The sequence below is a fragment of the Poecile atricapillus genome, chromosome 1 (assembly GCF_030490865.1).
Source record: "Poecile atricapillus isolate bPoeAtr1 chromosome 1, bPoeAtr1.hap1, whole genome shotgun sequence".
Lineage (NCBI taxonomy): Eukaryota > Metazoa > Chordata > Aves > Passeriformes > Paridae > Poecile > Poecile atricapillus.
The window spans coordinates 7902889-7917605 of NC_081249.1; positions in this window are offsets into that span (position 1 = coordinate 7902889).

The window sequence follows — 14717 nt, forward strand, 5'->3', positions numbered from 1 at the left end:
GACTTGTTTAAATGCTACTTAGTTTTTAATATTTCATTTGTTGCCTTTAGAGAAAGTGAGATGTCCATAGGAACTACAATTAACATTCTTTACTGTGTTCCCAAAGGTTTACTTCTGTAAAAGAGATTATTGATTGTGACTCTTTGAAGGAGAATTGGCCAACAATAATCCTTCTTGACAGGATTTCTTCTTGGGATAGGACCTGAGAGGGAGCAGTTTAACAAAAATAACAAACACAGTTACAAACGAAACAGAATTTGTTTCAATCTCACGAAGGAATTCTGTGGACTTTTTTTAGCTCTAATAATACATTGCCTTGCTGTGCAAAGTCTGCCTCTCACCACAGGGTGGTAGGGGAAAAGCTGCTTTTTTCATACCAGGAGCCTTTTACATGAGCAAATACACAATATTCCTTAAGAATTAGTGTTTTGTTAGGTTGACAGAGGAAAGAGGGGAATTAAAGTTCTCTGTCTAAGGACAAGGTCTACTTTCATGAATCACAAGTTGTGGTAGATTGGCAGAATTGGCTTGTGAAGCAGAGACACAATGTTCAGAGCATTCCATTCATTTTCATATGCCATTATGTGTCTGCACTGGAGATTGTCTTGAGGGATCTGTTCAAGGTAGACAGAGCTTTTCCTTCAAAAATACACAATAAAACAGTGGCAGGTAGGAGAGGCTTGTGTTTTTTTCTTCAAAAGACTCAGAGGACTGGCAGAATGGTGAGCAAAGTCAAATCCTTTGAGAAAAAAGGAGACACAGCTTCCTGATTTCTTAACATGAGTGCATTTCTGAAACAGCAAAATGAGGAGAGAATGTGGAATTAAAACTCCAGCCTCTGGGTCCAAGATGTTCAGCTGGTCCTGACCTAGGCTTTAGCACCATTATAATGATTTCTTTAGACTTACAAATTCTGCTTCGGATACTAATCTTCCTCCCTCTACCCTTTTCAATTGTCTGCAATATATAGCACAGGAAAAGTGCTGGAAATATTAAACTATGTTAAGCTTTTTGTGACACGCACGGGGAGGAAGAGAGAAGGAAATCCAGGCAAATGTGGAGGTGTATTTTCCTCAAGTTGAATTTATGTAGCTTCTGTGGGAATCAAACACTGCTGTGAAGGACAACCCAAAATATCAGTTCTGTGCCCTGGACAGGGCTCAGGCTCTGCATTGGACTCCACAATCCTACATAGAGGTCAACTTGGGCACCTCTGGAGCTGTGCTGCAGAAACCACTGTTTTCTCAGAGCAGATCACAAAAGACACCAATAACAGTGGCAAGCCATTGATTACAGGCTCTGAGCTTCACAATTTTCAAAGATTGCCCTCCCAGTGCGAAAGTCTCTGACTGGAAAAGCTCTATTGTGTGGGTTCCTCACACTATCCTTCCCATGCAAGGATGGGTTTCCAGCAATTTGCTGAACATTATGAAGAAATCCATAATTCAGAGAGATAAAATGTGGAGGGAGCATCTTCTTCATAAGCCCTTATTTATTAGGGGGCTGTACACTATTAGTCAATTACAATCCTACCCATTGTAGGCTCTGCTAAACAGGTTTTGTGATTAAAAACCACGTTTCTGAGCACATATGTCTTAGCTAAGAAATTGTCCAGAGAACATCACTGGGTAGTTGTGATAAAAATGAGTCATTCCCTCATATCCAATAAGTGCAGTGATTTCCAAACCCAGACTTGTAGAGTTTTTATAAAGTAGGTATTTGCCTCTGGTTCATTTGAGTTTGGTTAATGTTTAACCTCTTTTTTAATGGAGGTTAATTATCTGATGTAATATTATTAATTTAATAATCTAATGTTAACTCTCCTTTTTAGCATACGAGCACAACAGAGGGAAGCAGATGCTGTGCATGTATCTGAGGCCTTTTTATCCCAGGTATACCAAAGAGAAACAAATTATTACTGTTGAAAAGGACAGATCACTTCCAGCAAGGCCTCAGCATGCCATCATGTCTCTGCTCTTGCCCAGAAGTACTTGCTTCACCTGCCCTCACATAGCCCATTTCTAAGTTGTTTCATGAAATCTTGGATCTTATTTCTTTCTGATTCTTTGCTATTACCCCCACTCATTCCCTCAGTAACTCCCAGTGCTTTTCATCCAATCCATGTTGTTTATTTTGGATAAATAACACGCAGCTATTCTGCTCACAGAACCCTGTTCCATTTAACCTTTTCTTTCTCCGTTATAACTCCCCTCTTTTATGCTTTAAATTGCTCTCTGAGTCCTGTGGAAAAGTCTATCACAGGGAGGAAAAGGAATACTTTGTTCACCAAATCTGGGCTGTGGTGGGCAGGATGTAAGGCTTTAAAACTGTAGCAGCAGAAGCTTCCTCCCAGCCTCGTGCTAAGAGGTCAGGGCAGAAAGAATTAGAGTAGATTACTTAGGGAGATAGATCTTTAAAAAAAGAATAGTAATTAAGAAAAATAAAGACAGAAATGTTTGTCATTTTGAATCCTCATCCAAGTATAGATCTCTCATGGTCTTCTCTTCAGCCCTGTTTTCTGTATATCTGTAATTCATCCAGAAATCCTTTTCAACTTCTTCTCACCTGCTATGAATTCTTTTTTTTGTACTTTCCCCCAGTACTTTGTGGCCTGTTCAGTGTATCTTTTGTGGCATTGACTGTATCTGTATAGTCATATGGATTTATTATTATAAATCTTTGCATGAGACTAACACTTGCAATACAAAGCTTTTATATCTGTGAGTAGCAGATCTTTGATTGATAAAGAAAATTGTGAGATATGTTACAGAAAGAAGAAAATCTGTCATTTGGTGGAGATATTTCTGGGTTTTTTATAAAATATTTGAGACTTTCCATCACTGGCAATAAAATTCTAATCTACATGTCTGTTAAAAAAAGCATTTTAAAAAGACCAAATTAGCAATATCCTTTTTTAACTTATACTGACAGAACCCTTTACATACATTTTCCTTGAAATTTATTGCTTCAACATTTCTTATATTCTGAAATCTTCACCTAAAGCTACTTCAGAGTATTTATGATTGAAATAATACTAGAATGATACTGAAGTATCAAGAAGCAAGCAGTGACTATTTTATATGCATATATGCAACTTTAAAAAATGTTACGTGTACAGAGTAACATGGTACTGTATGGCAATATAGCATAATGATGCATTGTATAGCAGTTATTAAACGTACTATATTTTGCTGCACTATTTTATTACATTTAGAGAACATTTGTGTGATGGTGATAACGCCCATTTGATGCTTGAACCTTGTTCCTGTCATCACTTATGCTTGGTACACATATAATCCTTACTCCACTGAAAATAAGAATTTTTGGTCAATTTTATTCAGATGTTTAAGATCTATTTCCACTTGGACTCAGGATGAAAACTGAACCAAAATTAATTTTTCAGTGGGACAGAATGACCAAAAAAATTGCAACTTCCAAGAATTCTCTAATTTCAAAAAGTTCTTTTAGAAAGTTTGGCTGTTCCTGGTCTGAAACACTTGGTTTGCCCTTGTTGAAGGAAGGGGACCTGTTGCCACTTAGTTCTCTGTGACATTAATCTCAGTCTCCCTGGCAAGCTGTGGGATCCCATGGGGTATGTGTTGAGTTTCAGAAGCTGAAGTTCTCTGTTCTCCACCTGGCTCTGGGCAGGATGGCCTGGACCTCCTTGCATTGCCTTGGATTCTGGTGCAGTGAAAAACCAACATCACATCTCACATTACCATGGGGAAGGTGTAGCCTGATCACCCTGTGACAGTGTGATGTGTGGTGGCCTGGCTGGGTCAGGGAAGTATTCTTGGTTAAAAGTGACTATTTTTGTTTTCCTTTGTTTTGTTGCATTTGTTATTTTTAACCCAAACCAGCTCCTCAGTCTGGTTCAGAGTATAACCCCATGAGCAGCTGTTCTGGCACACTCAAGGCACAGCCTGGTGTGGGAGAGAGCTGCCTGCACTGGCACTGGAAGAAATGGTCATCAGACAATGGTTTCCTTTTCTTCCACCAGGTTGTTTGTAGAGTAGGTAGGGGCATGAAGTGAGGTTACCTTGAACTTAAATTTGAACAAAGGCGGGAGTGCTAAAAGTTGACAATAAAGAAATACATTACAATTTCTGACTCATGCCTAATCCTATCCCACATCTTGAATGGGCTGCGGAGCTGAGAGGATGTGGTGGTGGTCTTTGATCACATTTTTACATTCTTGACACCTTGCAGGACACATTCCCTGCCACCAAATAAGAGGGTGACATACGCAGTATCAGTGGGCTTCTTAATCCCACAGCAGGTGTGATGAGATCAGTGTTTCCATGAAGTCAGTGTAGGGAGCAAAGTGCATGAGAACAGCACAGACCATCTGCAGAGGGGTATTTCTCTCATTTGCTTTCCTTTAGCTTCTCAGTGTTGGCCAACAGCTGTGGAGATGAGATGATCTTTGGAGCAGAGGGATCTGGAGAAAGAGGCTGTGCTCCTAGTCCTTGCCTGTGTTCTTCCCAAAGGGTGGGAAGCATGGAATGAGAAAACTCCCAGAGAAGCATCAACAAGGAATTGCCTTAGAAAAGCCATCTCTGAAGTCTGGAAGTTTTCTAAATATTTGCTTTTGTACCTTGAGGCCAATGATGTTTAAAATGTGAAAATGTTTTTCTTACCCTGGGGCCAAAGGAGTTTGTGCTTTGATTTAAACATTCATTCTGGTTTGTATTTAAGCTACCACAAAGTAAACTATAACACAAGCAGGGCTCTCAAAAACACTCATTGTGCATCCACCCTCTGGCTTCTATTTTATCACAAGTGATGAAGGATTGGAATTTAATAAGGGATAAGCTGTAGAGCTGCCCCAGAGGGTTAGCACAGCCAGCTGGGCTCTGAGTGTCTGTAAAGGACTGTTGCCCAGCAGGTTTCTCTGAGGTTGGAAATTCTACATCACTGTGCAGCAGCCAAGAAGCAGCACAGATAATCTCCCTAGGGAGCCTCCCCCAAACCTCACAGCCAAGGCAGATTGCTGTTGAGAGAAACCTTTGGGAAAAAGAAATCTTTTCCTGCCAAATGGATCCCATCAGATCCCAAATGTGTTTGGCCATCCACTGAATCCTCCTACAAACCTGACACGTGAGAAGATCCATTCTTCCTGCACAGTCCACCTGCCTTTCTGAGGAGCTCCAGAGCAAGAAATACGGGTTGCAGCCTTTGAGTTGCTCTGGGGTTTATTGACCTTAAAGAAATCCCTTTGATTTCAGTTGTGATGTCAGATGAGTGCTGTAATTTCAAAACCCTCTGGGAATGTACCTCTGCATTTCTAAGATAGTAGCCTTGTTTAGTAGTAGTACCTGTGTGTCAAAACTGAAGTGTTTTGTAGGTCATCTATCACCAGTGACTGTGGGACTGAATCTCTTCCTATATTACAGCATGCCTGTTTGTAAAATGGGTAATGCTTAGTAACCTCAGGAATGGTTTTGCAGGACCGATAAAATGTCTCAAAATCTTTAAAAAGAAAGATTGCTTTTTTTTTTTTTTTTTTTTTTTTAATTAAGCTGTTTATCTATTATTCCAGTTCTTTATACACTGAAAAAAAACCCAGGAAAATTTAAAAACCCCTTATCACTTCTCTACCATAGTTCTCAAAGCTTCAGTGTAAAAGCAGGTCTCTTAACAGGAGATTACTCATTAACAGGAGGAAGTAGAAAGCAAGGAGAAGAATTGTACAGTGGTGAAGACTTTCACCATCAGATCACCAGACTGAGATTAAGCACTACACTGGGTAGTATTGGTGTTGTATCCCTTTTAAATCCATACCACTGAGAAATCACAGCTGGTCTCATACCAGTTGAAAGTAGATGCAGATGAGGCCCTGAAATATTTGTTTTAATTTTGTAGTATTACATTTTTCAATCTAAGTGGTTGCTGGCTTAAGTTAAATGGATACCAACCATTCTTGAATTGGATTTGAAAGCAACTGCATGGGATAGAAAAGCCAATATTTGGCTTTCTTAGACCACTGATGAAGATTTGTAAGACAGATGCTTTTAAAACCCAGGCAGATACCGATGTAGCTCCAACCACACAGAGCATTCAGGCTGGGCACTCAAAACACTGGGTAAAGGAGAAATTACTTCTGAGCATGACACCAGCTGCTGCACCAGGCGTGTTGCTGTCTGTCTGCTGGATTTGGAGGCTGCTAACAAAGCCAGGAGAGAACAAAATACTGTTCTTTGGTGTCAGCTCACTAGGAACTGAAGAAAATGGAAAGTCACAGATTACACTGCCTTACTTCACCAGTGACAGTTTTCAGTCTTTATAGGAATGCTATATGAACTGTCATTTTGCAGATTTCTCTGCCTGCTGGGGCCCATGGCCATACTTTTCTTTTATGGTGTATTGTTCTGCTTCCCTTCTTTTTTTTTCTTGCTGTCCTGCAGCAATTCTAATGTGTACTGTCCCATGATTTGGAGGTTACATCTGCTGCCTGTGAAATTTTGGGATCACAGGATCTGTACTATACTGGAAGATGAATTTGGAAGGTAACTGGCCAACAGATTGATTGTTAAACAGTGTCCAAAAGATATACACACCATTTTAGGTCAGTGTTAAAATAGTCAAGTACCAATTGCTGTAGCTTTCCTTAGCCTCAGTCACTTATTTTAGTACAGTTCAGAGGTAAACCCAGTTTTCTAATGCTGATAACCCAGAGGTTCTGAATGTAAAGACGTCACTGCAGTCTCAAATACCAGCACATATTTATAGCATCTGTCTCAGCAGAGTTTCCTTTCTTCCCTACAATTATTTGAAGGCTGTAAGCCAACTCCAACACCCACAGAGAACTAATTTAAATCAAGATTTAAATCACCAAGTAGGAAATCTTGGTTTAAATAATACATTTGATCTCTTTTTGCAGTAGTAAGTTATGCTAGATGTTTTTTTTAAATAAAAGTTACCTTTCATGGGTTGGAAACCATTAGAACACCTAAAGGGGACCTACAGGAAAGCTGGAGAGTGGCTTTTTACAAGGGCGAGTAGGGATAGGACAAGGAGAAATGGCTTTCAACTGAAAGAGGATAGATTTAGATCAGATAATTGGAAGAAATTCTTCACTGTGAAGGTGTGAGGCAGTGGAACAGGGTGAAGCTGAGGATGCCCCATCCCTGGAAGTGTTCAAGGTCATGTGGGATCAAAGGAGTGTCCTGGTCTAGTGGAAGGTGCCCCTGTCCAGGGTGGGGGTGTTGGAACTGGATGCTCTGTCCCTTCCAACCCAAACCATTCTGAGATTCTATGATTTATGACAAGAGATAGTACACAGCGAGGTCTTTTTTCTTGTTAACCAAAAGTATTTCTCTATGAATATTTATTATGTTGATAAATTAATGATCACTTTATCATATTCTTAATTTTGTCATATTTTTAATTGGAAAATGAAGCATGGTTCATTTATTCCTAGATTTTTTTCCTTGTTTTTATGAATCTATAATTGAATGAAAACTAAAATTCAATAAAAAAATCCCCAAATAGCTTAATATTCTCTTTGTTACCTAAATAAAATATATTAAGTGATATAAGAAAATAAAAATCCACATTCTTTTCTTAGCTTAAAAGCAACTAACTGGTGTGTTACTATGAATAATTAAGTTATCAGTCACTGAAGTAAGTCAGAGCAAAGAAATTGCAGAACTTATTGTACTCATTTTTATTCATAGATTGGAGAAGGAAAAAAAGTCTTTTTCTTTTTTAAATTCTCTATGGATTCACAACATGAAATGAACTTGTTAAATAGAACTGATGGAATAAAATTAAATTAGTAAATATTTTGTGTGTGCAAGAAAGCTACTGCTTCCAAATCTTCTTCCAAATGTTTTACTTCAGCAAATTCTTGTCCCAGGGAACCCGCCTAGTTCACCTGACTAAAATCCACCTACTACACCTGACTAGAACTTCAGCAGTAACAATATGTTATTTTAAGAAATTATATTATTATATAATAATTTTAGACCTAGATATAAATTGTTCTAATTTCACATTTCATTGTTTCGTTTTAAGTTTTTATTTAATGCAAAGTTGTTTAGTTTTTAAGTGACTGGGGTTTTTTTGTCCACTTTGTCAGCTACCAGGGAGTGTAGAAAAGGCAGTGGCTTGTGCTCTGCATAGCCCTACTAATTCAAGTTGTGCAGGTTGTGAATTGGTGCAAATTGTGTGCTCTAAAAACCAGAAAACTGCATGAAAATGAACTGGAAAACTCATTCTTCAGGTGGAGGAGGGTATTTTGAGCTCCTGGCCTGACCAGGAATTCTCCAGGGTGAGAAATATCCATCTCTGGCAGGAGCAGCATCTGGCATCACCCCTGCTCAAGATGTGCTTCTTCCTCTGTGTAACGTCGATGGAAGGGGGTAGAGGTCACAGCAGCAAATAACAGTTGAGGCATAGGGCATTTCCCTGGGAATTAATGGCAGGTTTGGGTTAATGGTGTCCCAGTTTGCTTTGGGCCATCAACTCTTCCCAGCTCCTTGTTAATGCCCAGGAAATGCCCTGTGACTCAGTTCTCATTGCAGGTTCTGTGAATCAACATTCTACAACTGCTCTGTGCAGTGAAGACAAGAATGGAAGGTAGTGAATTTCACTTAATTATGAAAATCTGCCATATTTTCATCCAGAAACCTTTTGTTCTCCCTCTTAACACTGATAAAGTGTGCTGAAAAATAATTCCTAGTCCATAAAGTGATGCCAGAGGATACAGACAAAATGTCTCATCCCTTCACTCCAAGGTCTTTCCACTTCAATTTTTCCACCCACTCCAGCCCATCTGCAAGTTTTTTTTACACCTGAGTGGATTTTAGAATATGATAAGTGCTTCACCTTAACTAAAAGGAAGTAATTTAGCAGGTAGCTGAGTGTTATGTTCCAGGCAGGGGCTGCTGAGAAAGAGTCCCACTCACAACATCTGCTTTGCTGTTGGACAGGCACAGAAGTTTTTAAGTGAGAGCAGAAAATTCTGACATAAAAGGAAGATGAGGAGTGATGAGACCCTCTGAACAAGTGTCTTTGCTGCAGGAATATATATAATCTGAATATATAATCAAGACCCTGAGTTGTTTGTAGAGCAACTCATATATGGGTTAAGGACACGATATATCTGGGATTGGAGTAATCCTCTGTATTTTGGCTCCTCACCTGTCATTTATTTAACATAATTTTGATCTGTGTATTGCAGGTGTTAGATACAACACACCCTGAGCTCCACTGTAAAACACAGTCCCCCTTGCCTGAGGTAAATTGAATTCAAAACTTTATATGTGAGTATTCTAATTTTGGCATGCAGAGATTTCACATATAGCTAACCATGGTATGAAATTCCATAATGTTGCTATGGAAGAGCTCTGATTTCTACTAGCCATGCACATTGCAAAAACTTGAAATTTATAAGGAGAGGTTCTAGGTGGAACTGTATCCATCTTTGTACAGATGAGTCCTGATAAGTTCTGTGAGTTTGCTCAGGGATTGATTATTTTGTCTCAGGTGTGGTGTCTGCAGGCATCCCCCTTAACCCTGAGCCAGACACCTCCAAAGAGCAGAACAGCAGAGCTGAGTCGCTCCCAGAGCAGAGACTGACTGGCTTGGTCTGAATGCATGTCAAAGAGTTCGGGGGAGGCTGGATATGCACAGATGGGTGCTGGAATCAGAGCTCAGTGCTCTGAACCACCTCCAAAGTCCCATGCTGGGGTACAAGACTGAGAGGTACAAAGACCTGCTAAGTAAGAGCAAAAGGCAGACACCATGTCTGCCTCCTTCTGAAAAGGGTTTGAAATATTTGTTCTTTCTTGTTTCCAGCACACTGGGAACGGTTGCCTGGTGTTGTTCTCTCTAGGCCAGTTGCTCTCCTGTCTGAACAGACAAGCCTCAGATCAATTTTTTTTTTTTACCTAGTTTGTGGGCTGATCTAGGAGAACAGCATGGCTCTGTCTTTTTTGGCAGAGGTTCCAAGCCAGGCTCTGACAACCTGGGTCTGGCTCACTGCTGGGCGCTGCGTGTTGCATACAGATCCTAAACCAAAGTGTTCCCTGTCCAGTGCCACGAGCTGCTCCTGCAGAGGGGCTGCATCCATCAGGGAATGTGGGAATGCTGCTTTTCAGGAGCTGCCTGCACATTATCACCAGCACCATGATTCAATCTCCCTCCTCTAGCAGCCCTAAGCACTCTTGTGGGTTTCAAAAGCCTCATATGACTTCTCTGCAACTTCCACAGCCTACTGCAGATCAGGGAGCTGGGGAAGGAGAAAAGTGAAGCCAGAGAAGTTAGATATGTGGGAAGGAAGTTGAATTCTCATGAAAGAGATATTGGACATACCTCTTCAGAGAATTTTTCTCAGGTACCTACCAGCAGCTTTGATAGAAGTCCATGATCCCCTGAACTGAGGTAGACACACTATTGTTTAAGAGGCCACGTGTGACACATCCCTGTTACCATGTTTTTACACAGTTCATACAGAGCAATGTCTGGTGGAGTCTAGGAAAACTGGAAATTTAGTACTGGTCTGTGGTCAAAATTTTCTCCAAGCACAAGGATATGTTATTCATCCACCCTGTTGAGAGTAATTTTCTGATATCACACTTTCTCAGTCAGCCCATACACAGAGGAAATTATGTTGAAGGAAAACTTTTCATTTTAAAAACAAAGCCAGCACCGATATCCTCAGCAGTTTCCACATGCCCAGCATTAGCTTCACTTTGTGTTTTGTGAGACTTGCTGTTGTGCTGGCAACATGAACAACGATCATCTGAAGAACTTTCTTTGCCTTTGGATGTCATGTAGATTAAAGAGCAAAACCCACATCAAGAGAGAAATGGTTTCTTCTTCTGTATTTCACTATGCTTTTTAGTGACTGTCTGAGAAATAACAACTTCTCTTTACCTTTTTCTTTCACAGTTTGAACCTCTCACTCTGTTGCTGTCATCTCTCACATGTAAATGCACCAGGGTCTTACCAACCTGTTTTGGAAAGGAAGAACATTCTGTGTGTGCTGCCCTAATAAAGCCACATGAGCTGTTTGCTCTGCATTTGCCGCAGGAGAATCCCTGGGGGCAAGTGAAGAGGTGTGACAGGCCAGGGATCTGTATCTGTATCTGATTCCTGATCTGTAGCTCAGGAAGGAGCTGGAGCACTCAGTGGCCAGCAAAGGAAGTTCCCTTTGTCCCTGTCTCTTGCAAGGCAGCACAGATAACTGTGATTTGGGGGATCCAGGAGATAAAGGAAGAAGTTGGGGTCTGCAGCTGGCTCCCCATGGGCATCTGGCAAGGTTTCCTCCCTGGCTCCCTGGACAGGCACTGGAAGTGCTGCTGCATTCTCCCTTTCTTTCAAGACCACCATTTCTTCTTGAGGTGCAGGTGAAAGTAGAGCAGTGTTGTTTTTCCAGAGCTGTTGCTCTGGGTAGACACATCTCCTACTCCAGATCCTCTGTCCATGAGGATCTTGTGCTGGCATTTGCTCTATGGAATAACTGAAATCCACACATTTCTGCAGGCAAACAGACCCTTTCAGTCCACCTTTTCTGCATTTTTTCTGCAGTAATATGGCTTCAGTAGTTAAAAATGTGTGATGTATGTGTTTTGAGGAGGCAATTCCACGACAAATCACAGAAGAAAGGCTCTGACTGTTAGCAATTCTCAGAGTTTACCACTTTTCACCTCTGCTCTCTTGTATAAACACAAAGCTTTAGATTTTCTTTCATATCAGAACATAAGAATACTTTCATTCTTAAAAAATAAATTATTTAAAATTTCTCTGCAGTCAGCATTTTGAATACCTTAATAAAATATATTTTTTCCTCTGCAAGGCTCAAATCAAAAGCTGTTCCTTCCCCCTGTATTCCTAAGCTCTAAGTTTAAAATAAAAATGAACATATTGAATTTAAAGAATTGTGGAGCTGAATTTTACTACAAGGCTTAGACTAACGTATACATGATTTTAATATCTGAAAATGTATGGTTTTCTTTTATCACTTATGTAATGGTGTGCTATTAGCTATTTTATTTCTGCGCTGGACTGGGATACATTTATGAAATTCCTTAAGGTGAACTGAAAAAAAGAAAATGCAATGGACTAGAATGTTATAGTTGTGTGCCATAAACAGCAAATTAGTACACAGAATTTGAGAGTTTTAACTCTCCCTCTCCCCTGCTATTTAGGGACACATTGAGGGGATATTGCTGTTGGGTTAAAAACATGTGCTCATTGCCCAAACTTTGCTGTCAGGATCACAACACCCTCCAAACACGTGCTCTCAGAGCCTCAGATTTTCAGCAGAAAGTATTTCACGTGAAAGGGAAAAAAAAAAAAAAGTCAAGGAGACAGATTTTGGTTTCTGTTTATTTTGTAAAAGCTGCAAAAAGATGGTTCTATAGAAGCCATATGAATTTTATTCCTACACAGTCCCCTCCCGAGCATCGCCTGGGCTATAGACAAAGGGCTGTGTTGCTTAGCAACCCCCCTAAAGCTCATCAACACAGCCTTGGTATTAATATTTATCCCCCCTTTCCTTAAAAAAAAAAAAAAAAGAGCCTTACTCTGGAATTTGAAAAGAAATTTGTCCTCCCTCTCTTTTGTGCAATTAAAGCAATACTGCTCATTTTTTTCCAATTAATGTTACTGGCTAAACCAAACAATTTCTGCCAGGAGGGCCAAATACATCTCTTGGGTGATTGACTGGAATAAAAGTTACATCAGGGATGAATTTCTGTAGCCCACTGTGTCTTCTACTGTCAGTGTTTTGTAGTTTCTCTTTCCTTTCGATCACTGAAATCCTAATTTCCATCTTCCCACCCCTTTTTTTCTGTGTCCTCTTTTTCCATGCCTGTACTGAGGGGCTCCCTCTTGGCTGCATCCTCCTCACTGCCTCCAGCCACTCTGGTGTCCTCAGAGGGGTTTTCCTGCAGCCTCTGAGGGCACCCAGACACCAGGACAGGTGCTGAACAAACCAGGGTGAAAAAAACCCCGGTAAACACAACTGAAAGCTCAACTACCCACACTGGGACTAGCCAGGACCTGGCTGTTCCTTGGCAAAACGATTCTCTGCACCAGCAAGAGCCCTGTGCACGACATGAGTCCCTTTACAGCCCATTTTTGAGAATTTCAGTGGAATGTAATTAGCACATAGACTGGAGAAAATGTCTCTGGCGGGAGCAAAGCAAATTATTCAATGCCAGGGAAATACTTGGAATAGGCTCTGGATTTCTGTTTGTGTTAAATGGCAGTGAGCTCCTTCTCACTGAAGGGGATATTCACCTTTCAGAAATTTCACCACCAGAAATATAGATCCTACCAGTACAGGCAGTGGATAGTCATCATAAAGACTTTTGTCATTGTATCAAAACACCATGGTTTGGTTGGGATTTGGTGTGGAAATAGAAGCAGGATGGAAAGAAGTCAGCTGGAGCTGTGACTTACTATGCTGAGAGTGCTGAAAAAAGGGCACTTAAGTGCCTAAATAAGTGTTTGGTGCTTAAAGGTTTGGTCACATTTGCTGTCTCCAAAATCCTGGCAACAAAATGTAATGCTCTGCAAGGCATGGATTCTTTCTGGAGTAAGCTGGGATATATGAGGCTGCTGGGAAAGACACTGAAGGATAAGAAAAGAACTGTGATTCTGGAAGCAATTGCTTTTCAAAATCATTTTCCTTTGGGGGTGAAGAGGAAATGATTTTAAGGTCAGGAGCAGATGTGTATGGAAAACTAATTGCAAATGTGATAAAGAAGGAGAAGTGCAGGGTCCCTCAAATAGAAACAGAAACTCTGTAAACAGCAATATTGACTTCAGGCTCCAGCAGTGTCTTAATACTATATATATTCTTTTTTTTTTCATAACTTCTACCTCTTCTGTCATGCCAAGCAATAGTAAGAACTGTTTACTAATATCAGTGAGGCAGGAGACCACAAAGACTTAGGGTTGTTAGGCTACTCTGGAATGGAGAGATCATCTTGCAGATGTTTCACAGCCAGTTCCAGTCTGCCTTTCCAAGCTGTGAATATGGACCATATCTCAGGCCCATGCTTTCCCTGGAAGGTTACACCAAGACCTCTCATGTGGACTTTTCTCAGCCTGTGAACTCAGTGCAGGGTTCTTTAGAACAATGTTCATTCCACATAGCCAGATCCTCAGCTGGAGCCAGCCAATACACTCATTGCTTTCATCATCTGCACTCTCTGTGACAGCCAGGAATGATCAATTCTTTATATCTAAAAAAAAAAATCTTTTCTAGAAGTCCTGAAATCTCAAGCTTTACTAGTTTTTGATTGGATTAGCTTCCATTCAAAAGAAAATCAGCTTTCAGCCTCTATAAACTGGATCTCCTTTTGATTCCACTCATTTTTCACTGGTTTTGCCCTTGTGAATCTCCTTTAGGATTACTCCTGACTAACACTGATATGAGAACAAGAAGATACAGGACCACCAAACAGTCCTGGCACCTAGAGCCAAAATACGTGTGCCAGTCTAGATGCAGGTACTTCTCAGCACAGGGGGTAGAAACACAGGAGAGGAGAGAAGGGGAGTGGGGCAGATGTGAGCAAATGGAGTGGAAGCTGTGCAAGGGGCTCAGACACTTATAGAGCAGGAGAAGCATCTCCTCTTTATCCAGGTGCTGATGATTCAGCCTCACCTTTGCTTGCTGTCACTCAGCTATAAGCAGACACCAGCTTTGGGATCCAGCAGTGGCAGTGAGCAAATACTCTTTAGCACCTTGCTGCTGG